The sequence below is a fragment of the Neofelis nebulosa genome, chromosome X (assembly GCF_028018385.1).
Source record: "Neofelis nebulosa isolate mNeoNeb1 chromosome X, mNeoNeb1.pri, whole genome shotgun sequence".
NCBI classification, from domain to species: Eukaryota; Metazoa; Chordata; class Mammalia; order Carnivora; family Felidae; genus Neofelis; species Neofelis nebulosa.
The window spans coordinates 90,653,692-90,665,517 of NC_080800.1; the positions used below are offsets into that span (position 1 = coordinate 90,653,692).

The window sequence follows — 11,826 nt, forward strand, 5'->3', positions numbered from 1 at the left end:
GTATAGGGCTTGGACTAGATGATCTCTTACTAAGAGCCCTCCCGATTCTGGCATTTTATGGGCTCAGATTTCACTGCCAGCTTCCACGATGGAGGACAGATATCACATGACATTAAGTTTGTGCTTAGGAAAGTGTCAATGCTCATGTTTATTGTTACAACAGGACTTAACAGAAAGCAATATATCAGTAGAGAACTCACAATACCCCAGAGCTTTTCCAATTGGTGGAAGTAAAGGGAAAGAAACTAACATTTATTGAGTTATCACATGGCATGTAGTATCTCAGTTAAAACTTACCGTCTATGAAGGAGATGCTATTTCTCCCTCTTGCAAGAAAATGAGTTTGAGAGAATGTAAATGAGTAACTCAATATTGCTTATCTAGTAAATAGTGGAGATGAGATTTGAATTCAAGTCATTCTGGTTTCAAAGTTTTTCCATAGCTCATGCTACCTGTCTATCCACCCATCAATTTATTTCTCCTCATATACTTACTGAGCACCTACTATGTGCCAAGTAGGCACTGTAGATGCAATAGGGAATAAGATAGACAAGATCCGTGCTCTCTATCATGGTTTATTTACAGTATTAAATTATCCTAACTACAGTAGGGCCATAGGACAATGAGCACGCCCCATGGCTGCAGTAAGATTCAAACAGATGAGTTGATTATGAAGATCTTGGAGAACAATGGTAAGATCTGGTTAACAAAAGTCAGGAGAAGGACTAATATTTTGATCTAGTCATCCTCTTGTTAGGAGTCCCCAAATACCTGATCGCATTTGGCCAAAACTGACATCAAAGTGTTATTGGGAGGCACTTAACCCTTCTCAGGTATACAAGACTCTAACAAAAACTTTATTGAGGAATAATATACATACCATGAAACTCACCCATCTTAAATATTAAAACCCAATGGTTTTTAGTATATTTACAGGGTTGCACAACTTATCACCACAGTCTAATTTTAGAACACTTTCCTCACCTCTGAAAGAAACCACATAAACATTATCAGTCCTTCTCTATTCTTGCTGTTCCTCCCTCTCTGCTCTAGCCCCAGGAGACTACTCAGCTATTTCCTGTCTCTATGGATTTGCCTATTCAGGACATTTTACATGAATGGAATCATGTAATATATGATGCTTTGTGACCAGCTTCTTTTACTTGGCATAATGTTTCCAACATTTATCCATACTGTAGCATATATCAGTACTTCATTCTGTTTTATGGCCAAATAAGATTCCACCCTATGAGTATACCACATTTTATTTATCCATTCATCAGCTAATAGACATTGGGTTATTTCTGCCTGTTGTGAATAATGCTGTTGTGAACATTTGTTTACCAGTTTTTGCTTTGACATTCAATTCAAATGTTCAGTTTTGAGTATATACTAAGGAGTGGAATTGCTTGATTCTGTTGATTTTGTGCCTAAAATATTAATGAGCTAGCAAACGGTTTTTCCACAGAGGATTCGAGTTCCTCCACATTCTCACCAACATTTTATAAATCCGCTTAAAGTGGGCTATACAGCACTTTAATAATAACAAGAACAACGTTAATAACCAACACTTACTTTGAATCAGGTAGTCCTCCAAGCACTTCACATAAATGAACTTACTGACTCTTCATAGAACTCTATGACATAAGAACTATTATTTCAGATGAGTAAACTGAGGTACAGAGAAGATAAGTAAAGTGGCCAAATTCATACAACTAAAAAGTATGAAAGCCAAGGCTTGAATCTCAGAAGTTTGAGCCCAAAATGTGTACCCTTGACAAATAGACGGCAGGCCTCTTTAATAATAGATAATAGCTCACATTCTAAGTGTTTTATACCCATTTTCTCATTTCATCTCACAAAATGCCAATGAATTAGGTACTATTGTATCACCCCTCATCCCATACATAGATGAAGTGACTAAGCCATAGAGAGGTTAAGTGCATACTCAAGGTCACATGGCTTGTATTTGTGACACTAAGATGCAAATCCAGGTCAAGTATGCTTAGCCCCTCTGCTCTTTGGAACAGAGCTGGAGCTCAAGCAACTTCAGTGGTAAAAGTAGAAGGGAAAACGATACTTAAAAGTAGTCTGCACACTCGGAGATAAAAGCTACAGGGAACAGGATCACCTCAGCCCTACTGAATTCTCAGTGGCAACCTGCTCGCAAATATTTGCAATTAAAATGTAATGCAAAGTTAGTTGAGAGGTTTAGGTGGAACTTGGTGACACGGGTGGGGGGGGGGTTGGGGGTGGGGGGGGCTTTTTTGGTAGATAAGTGGAGCATTGTCCAAGTAGGAATGCACTTCCACTGGGTTGTCATCGGCTGTCACTGGTGCCAAAGCAGAAGCAATGGCTCACTTTCAAAACGGTCTCCAACTGTACTTTTGTTTTAAAAAATTAACAGTTACATGCGATATTTTAGATTTTTCAGGTAAGAAATAACTGGCAGACTCCTGGGATAACACACTGCTTTGATGAATGAAACGGTGAGGACAGATTTAGAAAACATTGGGAAATACTTATAACTCCAGCTGTGGGCTAGAACTTAAAATCTTAAGGTCAACTGTTTCCTTTGTCAAATTGACAAAGTCCATGTGGTGGTTAAGATTATAGGCGACCGTCTTTCTGAGCTCTATATTGGACCTTGCCACTTGCTAGCTTAGTCAAGTTACTTTTTCTTTACCTCGACTTCCCAATCTGTAAAATGGGCATCATAATACCTGTCACATAGACTTGTACAGAGGATTAAAATGGGTGAAACTGCATAAAATGCTTAGAACGGTTTCTGGCTGTAGTAAGGTCTAAATAAGTGTTTGCTGCTTGTATAATAGTGGTAGTAGTAGTAATAATAACTATTATTATATGATAATACTAAATGTTGTCAGGGAAGAGATAATATCGTAACTCTTAAAAGGTACATACACTGAAATCCCACTTTTAGATAATTATCTTAAATAAATAATTACATATTAAATTACAAGTACGTTCGCTGCAACTATGTTTATATCATGAAACCTGGAAGCCATAAATAACGTAGACCTCCTTGACAAGGAATAATCTTTACAATGTATTGCTACGTGAAAAAACTCAGGCCATAAAATTGTACATTATAATGCCTTGTTTTGAAAAAATGTGTATGTTCACGCTTGGAGAAAAGGTCTGGAATATCAATATGTTAACATTAGCTTTCCCTGGGCTGTTGATCATTTTTATGCCCTCCTGGCTATTTATATTCTACTCATTTTGTTCTCAACGAGCAGGTATTATTTGTGTCATTTTAAACAGTCATTTTAAAATGTCAAAGTCTGCCAGTGCCTGATCGGCTTCACCTGGCAGCGAATTTGGACACTAATGGATGCAGCCCAGATTGTATATGAGATACTTTACATTCTCCACAGCCATCCGGGGACAGAATCTCAATTAGAACATCAAGGTCTGCCTTCTGTGGCCCCTTGCTGTGTCAGTTCCACCTATGGGCTGCTGTGGATTTGCATAAATTAAATGCCAGCTGGATAGCTGCCATTGTCTTGAAAAATGGAATGTGATCAGCACGGGGGGAGGGAAGGAAAGGGAAAATTCGCCTTTGTTTCATGGCACCCTCTTCTTGTTAATGCTCATTCAAGACTGCTTTGACCGCAGCTCAGTTGTGGTCTGGTAATTTCCATGGCTTTTCTTTTTTTTTTTTTTTTTTGATGGGGGAAATAATCTGAGCAGCAGTTTCTTTCGTGAGAGGCACTTCTTAGGAAAGGAGATATTGTACAGCCGGGTCATGTGCCGTGGGATGTGCCCAGGCTTAGAATCACAGAATTTTCAAGAGGGAGGTTCCCTGGGGACTGTCACTCCAAAGTTGCCTGCAACCATTGTAAGTCTATGCTGACCTTTCAAGTGTCAAGGAGGAAGATCTTCTGCCCTTCCGGGTACTTCTAAATGGACTAAGAATCAAATTGATATGAGAAAGATTAACAGGAGAGAATCAAATTTAATGGTGTACTTCTGGGGAATCCACAAAGACATGAAAGTCCAAAGACAATGAGGCAATAAGGAGCTTATATGAGCTAAGGAGAGGAATAGGGTCTGAGGATACAAAGGGGAGGAAGGTGAGAGGAGAGGTCTTGAAAAACAAAGGTTGCCCTATTATGCAGGTAAGTTTCTTAGGTAAAGGGGAGTCTGTTAATAACTCTCTTCCTAGCATAGGCTTTCCTTTCTAACGTGAATTTAGGCAGTTGAGGACAAGGAAGAGAGCTTTTCCTGCATAGGTTACGTTTTGATTACTTTTAACTCAATATAGTGTTCTTGCCAATGTGGCCCATTTTGGGGTGGCCTCCTTTTAGCTCCTACACAAGAAACAAAAAGCTCATGTCCCTTTTGTATTTAGTATCATGAAAACAATCTTTCTTTTTCCTATTTTCTGTTTGTAATTTTCCAAAATTTGTAAGTAATTTGAAAATTGGAACCCCGTATTTATAATGTTAAAAGTGCTTTACCCTGGTTTGTGTGCGTGGGGATTGTCCACAATGCCTTCACACATAACACGAATCATTGGTCTAAGCCACATCTTTCCCATAGCCATCTCTCTTTCGTTCAGTCCGTTATTGAGCCACTACGATGTTCCAGGGAATGTGCAAACAAACTTATGTGCCCTCTTGTGAAAAGAGAAGCTCTACAGAAGCTCTAAGTCTGTGGTTCATTATGAATTAGATTCATCCATCCATCCGTCCATTCATTGAACAAATATTTGTTGAGCACCTATTATGTCCCAAGCAATGCTCTAGGTTCTGCAAGTAATAATAGTGAACTGGAGCTTACATTATAGTGAAGAGGGAGGTGATAAATAAATAACCTAAAGCCAGGCAATGATAAGTGCTATGAAGAGCACAAAGCAGGGCATGGGAGTGCTTCTTTAGGTGGGATGGTCAGGTAAGGCTTCTCTCAGTGTTGCAGGGTGGCCTGGGGAGACCCTGGGCTCTAGGGCCTCGAACCAGCCTGTCCTAAAGACATCCCTGAAGGTTCTTAGTCTCGTCAAGAGAAAGAGTTCAAGGACAGACACAACACAGTGGACGAGCAATACGAGTGGGGAAGTTTATTAAAATGAAAGTGTACTCTCGATATCTGAAAGCAGGAGAGTTCAAGAGAGTGAGAGCGAGTGAACTGCATGCCCTGGGGTTTGGGTTTCTATCTTTTATTGACAGTTGTTAGCTAGGGGGTGGAATATTCTTTACTTGGAGTGAAGATTTCTTGGAAGCAGGGTTTCCGGCCTTTTCTTCCTCATTTGGGTCAATGGTTTCCTATCATAGCGCCCACCATCTTGGTTTCACCCAGCTTCTTGTATAGGGTTGCCAAAAGAGGCCTCTGACTTTCCTGATACTTGGCCATGACTTCCTTTTTGCTGTCCCCCATGTATTCTGTTAGAACCGAACTGCCTACTCTAATGTCAGGAGATGACACTTGAGCAGGTAGCTGGATGGAAGAGACTACAGCATGATCAGAGGCAATCCTAGGGTTGAAATGTGGGTTTTTTAAATTTTTTAATGTTTATTTATTTTTGAGAGAGAGAGAGAGAGAGAGAGAGAGCAAGCTGGGGAGGGGTAGAGAGAGGGAGACACAGAATCTGAAGCAAGTTCCAGGCTCTGAGCTGTCAGCCCAGAGCCCGACGCGAGATCATGACCCAAGCTGAAGTCAGACCCTTAACCGACTGAGCCACCCAGGTGCCCTAGTTTGAAATGTGTTTGAAATAGTTACCTGGTATCTATTTCCAGAATTGGTTGAGACTCATGGCAGAAAGTTTCCCCTGGCTCCAGGAGGAGAGATTACCAGGTTCAGGCAAGCAGTGGGAAGCATTTCACAGCCCATGTCAGAATCTAAGAGTCAGAGCATTACTCAGGCACGGTCAGCAGAGGAGGACTCAGAATGCCCATACAGCATGGTTTGCATCAGGAAAAAAAAAATCAGCGTTGGAACTCTCAACTCCTTAGGCTCTCAGACTTTCTTCTTCTGTGATGGAAAAGTTATTTTACCCTGCTAACCAACTCTGCTCTTTCTTCATACTTTCACCCCCCTTGCCAAGTACAGTGATGGAAGGGTCTGGAGGAGCTCCAGGTTACGCAGAGCAATGTTTTAAAGCCATGGAACTAAATACTTTTAAAGCCTGGCCCAGGAAGGCACAAGCCCTGGTTGTCAGGGCATTGAGGGAGCATCTAACTGAAAGGCTGTGAGGAGCAAACCAGAAGGCCATTTCTGCTCTTGAGAGCAGAAGCACAAGCTAATGGTGGGGAGAAGCTGAGAGAAACCAGGTAAACCCAGACAGACCTCAGGGAAGATGGTACCAAGATAGAACTAGCTCTGAGAAAACAGGAATGTCAGCAGTAGCTGGGTTTGTCAGCTGCTATCTTTCCTTTTGGCACCTCCTCTGTTCCAGCACCCCTGATTGAGCTTCCATTCAGATGCTGAGTTTGTTCTCGGTCGACTGTCTACTCACCTCACCAGAAAGAGTAACTTATAACATCTCTAAGCACTGGGTTGCACACTGAGTTTACCAAAATTTGAGGGTTCTGAGGTGAAGCTCTGGGGCTGCTGTGGAACATGAGTGGGCAAGTGGGCTTTGGGGTCCCCAGTTTTGCTAAACAGATAAATTACATTTGTATCTGTTATACATACTGCCTGCTATGAAAAGGTCCCGTTTCTTAAAAAAATACAAAAAACAGAACTAAAACTGTCACCTTAAGGTGTAACTCCTTCCGGGAGAGAATAGAGTCGAACAGACTCACAAGCTAGGGTCTAGGATGAGGCAGCCTGCATACAATTTCCAGTTTCATCACAGCAGTGGCCTTGGGCCAATGAGTGAGAATTCTCTGAATTCGAGACTTCAGTAATTTTCAACCTACAGGAAACTCTCAATTCCCTCATAAGGTTGCCATGAGGATTAGATGCAGTGATAGTACACGAAGGGCTTTGTACGATGCCTGTCATGTAAAAAGGACAGGATAAATGTTAGCTATCATTAGCTAGAGCCTTGCTACTCAAAGTGTGGTCCCCTGCTCGCTCTGGCGGCACATGTACTAAACTTGATACAGAGAAGATTAGCATGACCCCTGCACAAGGATGACACGGAAATTTGCGGAGTGTTCCATATTTAAAAAGAAAAAGCGAAGTGTGGTCCCTAGAGCAACAACACCAGCATCCCCTGGGAGCATGTTAAAAATGCAGGATCTCCGGCCCCACTACTGACCTACAGCATCACAGTCTGTACCTTAAGGACATCCACGGGTGATTCATCAGCATATTACAGCTGGAGAAACGCTGGTTTAGAAGACACTGAAGACCAGAGGCATAGATCTTTAGTAGTGGTATTCTAGGAGCTTTCTAGGGGGCATTGGACATTTTTTCCTGGTACCCCTCGAATCACACCTCGTAGACTGTTACTTTCTCCACCAAGATTTTGAGTTTGTAAGTGCAGTGCCTAACTGCTGCCTCTGGAAAACCTGCTCAGCTTTCAAGGCACAGCTCAAGCATTGCCTCCTCAGCGCAGCCTTTCCTCACCCACCTATCCCACCACCCACAACCTCCTGGAACCGAACGCTTCTCTCTTTGTCCTCTTCTTGACTCTGAACTGACTTCTATATCATGGTGCCAAAACACATACAGCAGAGTTGGAATGTATACCCGGCAACTCAGATGTGCAAAAATGTTCTCTAGAACTGAACTAAACTACCCCCAGGAGCTTCCCATCCTGCTGGGTAGGGGGTTGGAAGTACAGACACACAATTCATTGTGTCAGTTGAAAGACTGCCTCTGGATAAAATGCTGAGTCTTGCATATTTTAACCTCATTTTTCCTCCTCTTACAAAACACGGTGTCTGGAAGCAGTGGGGTTGAGGAGAATAGAGCCTTGGATCCATGCTATTTTCTGCTGTGGAGTGGCTGGTCTGGAACAGTCCCTATTCCCCTGTGCTAATGTCTGCTGAAGTGCAGTGGGTCCCTTCTGGTCTTTTAGGGACTTCATTGGTTGCACCTGTTGTTAAATCTATAGCCCTGGTGATTTGTTTCTGGTTCCAAAGCCCCCTGATTTTGTAACTTCTTCATTCCAAACATAGGCATCCGGTGGCCCACTCGTCCTCTCTACTCCTTTGCATTTTGGATGTTCCATGTGCCACGTGCAGGCTATGAAGAAACACAAGTGTTACATCAGGCCCATGAACTTAGAGACCTCCCTCCCCTGTTGCTGTCCTACCATTTGGACGCCAGATTGCTCCAGCACCAAGGTAAATGCAGGTCTCCTCCAAGGGGGATTCACAGCTTCCTAGTTTGTCCCTCACTGCTTTGGTGGTTTCCTGCAGGCCCTTCTGATAGCTGTCCGCCTGCTCCTCTCCTTCTCTACTTTCTTTTACAGTCCACATCTCTTCATTCCCAGGCAGGTGGAACCTCCTTCTGCACCCCCCGCTGAGTTCTCTTTACTCATGGCTTAGAGTCAAACCCCATGCGTCGCTTTGACTACATACATGGAGCCGCTGGTATTTGAAAATTCTCTTCTTCCCTGATGAAACGTCACTCTTAAGACTATTATCTAATAGAGGTTCTTAACCATTTTGTGACATGGTGACCTCCTTTGGCAGTATGATGGTCCCCTATGGATCCCTTCCTAGAATCATATGCTTCAATAGAAAAAATAAGGTACACAGGATTACAAAGGAAGCCAACGATATTGAAATTCAGTTATCAAAATATTTTTTAAAAATTGTCACAGACTAGTACCTGTGCTTCTTTGTTAATGGCGTAAGTGATAAACTCTAGTGGCAGGTCAAGTAACCACCATAATTTCAAACTAATGATGAGGGTAAATAATATTTTGAGAGAACTACAGCATTATTAATGTGGTATGAAAGTGTCTGTGATATCTACCGCTGACACAGTCACAGGTATGGCTAATATTGCTATCCTTTGTTGCCTATGTTAACAATGAAAGTAAAAGCAAATTTTTGGTGAAAGATTAGTAGAAATTCAGATGCACTTTGTCTTTTGTGTACTTTATTTAGCTGGGGAGTCTCATGTTAAAAAAAAAAACAACTTGTGTATAGACTAAAAATCCAAAACCTAGTCTGACAGTCAGAGCTAAGTAATGATATCCACTCTCACTGTTACACTACTTTATTGCCACTGATTTGTTTTCATCTCTCCTTCTCTAAGACTATAAGTCCTGTGACAGCAGGGGACTGGGTTTTAGTCATTGCTGTCTCTTAGGAGCTAACCTGACACATGGCAGGAGATCCCTATCTAACAAATGAAGGAGCAAACCAACCAGCTTTGCTGGCAAATCTGAAGAACCTAGCAGCCTGGATACCCATTCATCATTCACCATTCAGTTTCTCTTCACCATCAGAGACGTGGTCACTCATTTCATCTCTGGTCCATTCCAACATTCAGCTCTGAATCCACCTTCCCACCAGTGCACATGCACAGGCACATGCACACATCACAGGACAATGAGTCACTTAACCAACAGCCGCTGCCACGAGACACTGGTACCTCCTATTCATTCAATATATGATTATGATACTCCTACTATGCTCCAGGCACACAACACAGAGCTGGGAATACAGAGGCAAGTAAGCCAGACACAGTCCACACTCCTCTGCTATGGAGCTTACAGTCAAGGGCAGTGACCTTTGAATTGTGTTGTGCACCCTCTTGGGTTCATGGATAGTCCCCAGAGCCTGATATAGGGAGACAAATCTCTCAGAGGTCTAGGTCCCCTTCTCTACTTTATCCAGAGTCACTACCCTTTTTGTCTATTTTATATATTGGGGTTCACTTTTAGCAACAGTTTCAGAGCTAAGAAATAGTTGAAAACCACTGCCCTGGTAGATCAAACTTCCTTGCATCCTTAAAGTCTTCAGGGAAGGGGATTCTAAAAGGCAAGTCCCTGTCCCCTTGAATCAGCACCTTTCTGCCTTTGATAAAGGTAGAGAAAGGGGGCTAAAAGGAGAGCAGCTGTGTGGCCTCTGTCCCCAGTTGTGGGCCCCAGCCACAACACCTACAGGAGACGTAGGTTTTGCAGAGAATGGAATTTCTGGAGTGCTCATGCCACAGATGCCAAGCTGATGCCTTCTCCCTGGCACCCCACTTCCCTTCTTTGCCTTTATAAGTGAGATGGCAGAGAGAATCAGGAATGCAACCTTTCCAAGGGCAAAATGTGGTTAATTCCATTGATGGCTGAAAATCAAGACCAAAATTTTTAATACAGAATGGTGCCCTTTTTAAAATTGCCTTGCTTGGATGGGGAGTGCAAATTGTATTAGAAAAAAAAATGTGGGGCCTGTGGAGACTGTGTTTGGAAACATATGAGGTGAGGCATGTAGTGGGAAAACATTTTCCCAAGAGCTGCCTCCTCCTGATTACATTAACTTGTTTGTTCTTAAGGGCAAATGTGGGAACAAAGAATTTGAAGTTGATTGACTAAGCAACCTCTTCCTTCCACTGCCATCCAACCCTAGGCCTTGGAAAAGGTCAGACAGTGATGGTGGCCCAGTCTGAGTGATGAAGGATGAGACCAGAGAGGATATAACAGAGGTGAGTCACAATGGCTCACACATAGTGTGAAAAGAAGCTATTGCTTGCTCATTCATTCATTCATTCATTTATTCATTCAACTACTTTCTGAGCACCAGTTGTGTGTCAGGTACTGTGTGAGATGCTGGAAATGCAGAGACACAAAGTCTCCCTGGTTGGAGTATGGACAAGTTACCATCGCTCTGTAAGTTTTAGTTCACTCATTTAAAAAGTCGGGCTAATCAGAGTAGCTCCCTCATGGGGTTGTTACAAGGACAAAATGAGTTAAAACCCAAGTATGCTCAACGGAAATATTTTGCAGATTTTATACTAAAATCAAACTTTTGTCTGCTCACTTACCTGCTTAAAAGTTTATTAATATTCTAGAAAAAGACATGAATATTAGGAAACGAGGCAGGAGGGGTCCAGTGATTGTTACTATGGCTATGGAATCTATCCATAGGAATTTACCTCTAGCCTTCAACCTGTGAATTTGATCAGACTGTGGCCAGGGATGTATTGCCCTGGTTTGTTAGAGGGCCTGAATTCCACAATTCCACCTACCTTTTCCAATTAGCTGCTTGTTTCCCGATTGACTCTGGTCCTCAGGGGCCTCATGTCTATACAGAAACTCAGGTCCTGGCTCTACCCAGAAGCTGCAATATTAGTGGCATTGTTCCCAAGAGTATGGATCCTCTGACCCTAAGGCCTATGGGTCCTTCTTTAGTTAGAGTTTAGTTTTAGAGTCTGCCCAATGAGCATCCTTGCTTTGGGGTTCACTTTTTCTTGAGTATAAATAGGACACACTCTGAAAGCAGGCCTAGGTGAGCCCGTGCATTTGGTGGCTTATTTCTATCCAAGGAAAGGGAAAAATTAGATTACATGGTGTGCTTAATTCCAAGACTGGCAGTGATATTTTTAAATATATATATTTATATATATATATATTTAATTTTTGGGTACAAAAATTGAGTTGTAATGAACTGTCACTATTTTGAATGTGTTTGACTTTGATGTTTAAAGATGACTGGAACTATTGTCTTTGTGGAATTCATTCATTAATCGCTACGCTGGAATTATACTGAAGTTGCCTCTGGAGTCATACATAGCCTTTGGTGTAATTTCATAACCTATTTAAAACACCCCCATTGGGCTAGGGCTAAGAGTAGTACTCATGGGTTTGACGAGAAGCCCAATGTACATGCTACAGTATGGTGTTTAAGAGCACAGGCTCTGGAGTCAGGCTGTTGGGTTCTAAATCCCAGCTTGGCTACTACTCAA

General features: G+C 42.2%; 1 non-coding gene across 1 annotated transcript; it reads left to right on the forward strand.

The window, feature by feature from the left end:
* Window positions 1–7,029: 7,029 nt before the first annotated feature.
* Window positions 7,030–7,136, forward strand: LOC131503286 (U6 spliceosomal RNA). The gene has a single exon (XR_009257387.1). It is a non-coding gene; the product is annotated as a U6 spliceosomal RNA (small nuclear RNA).
* The last annotated feature ends 4,690 nt before the right edge of the window (window positions 7,137–11,826 follow it).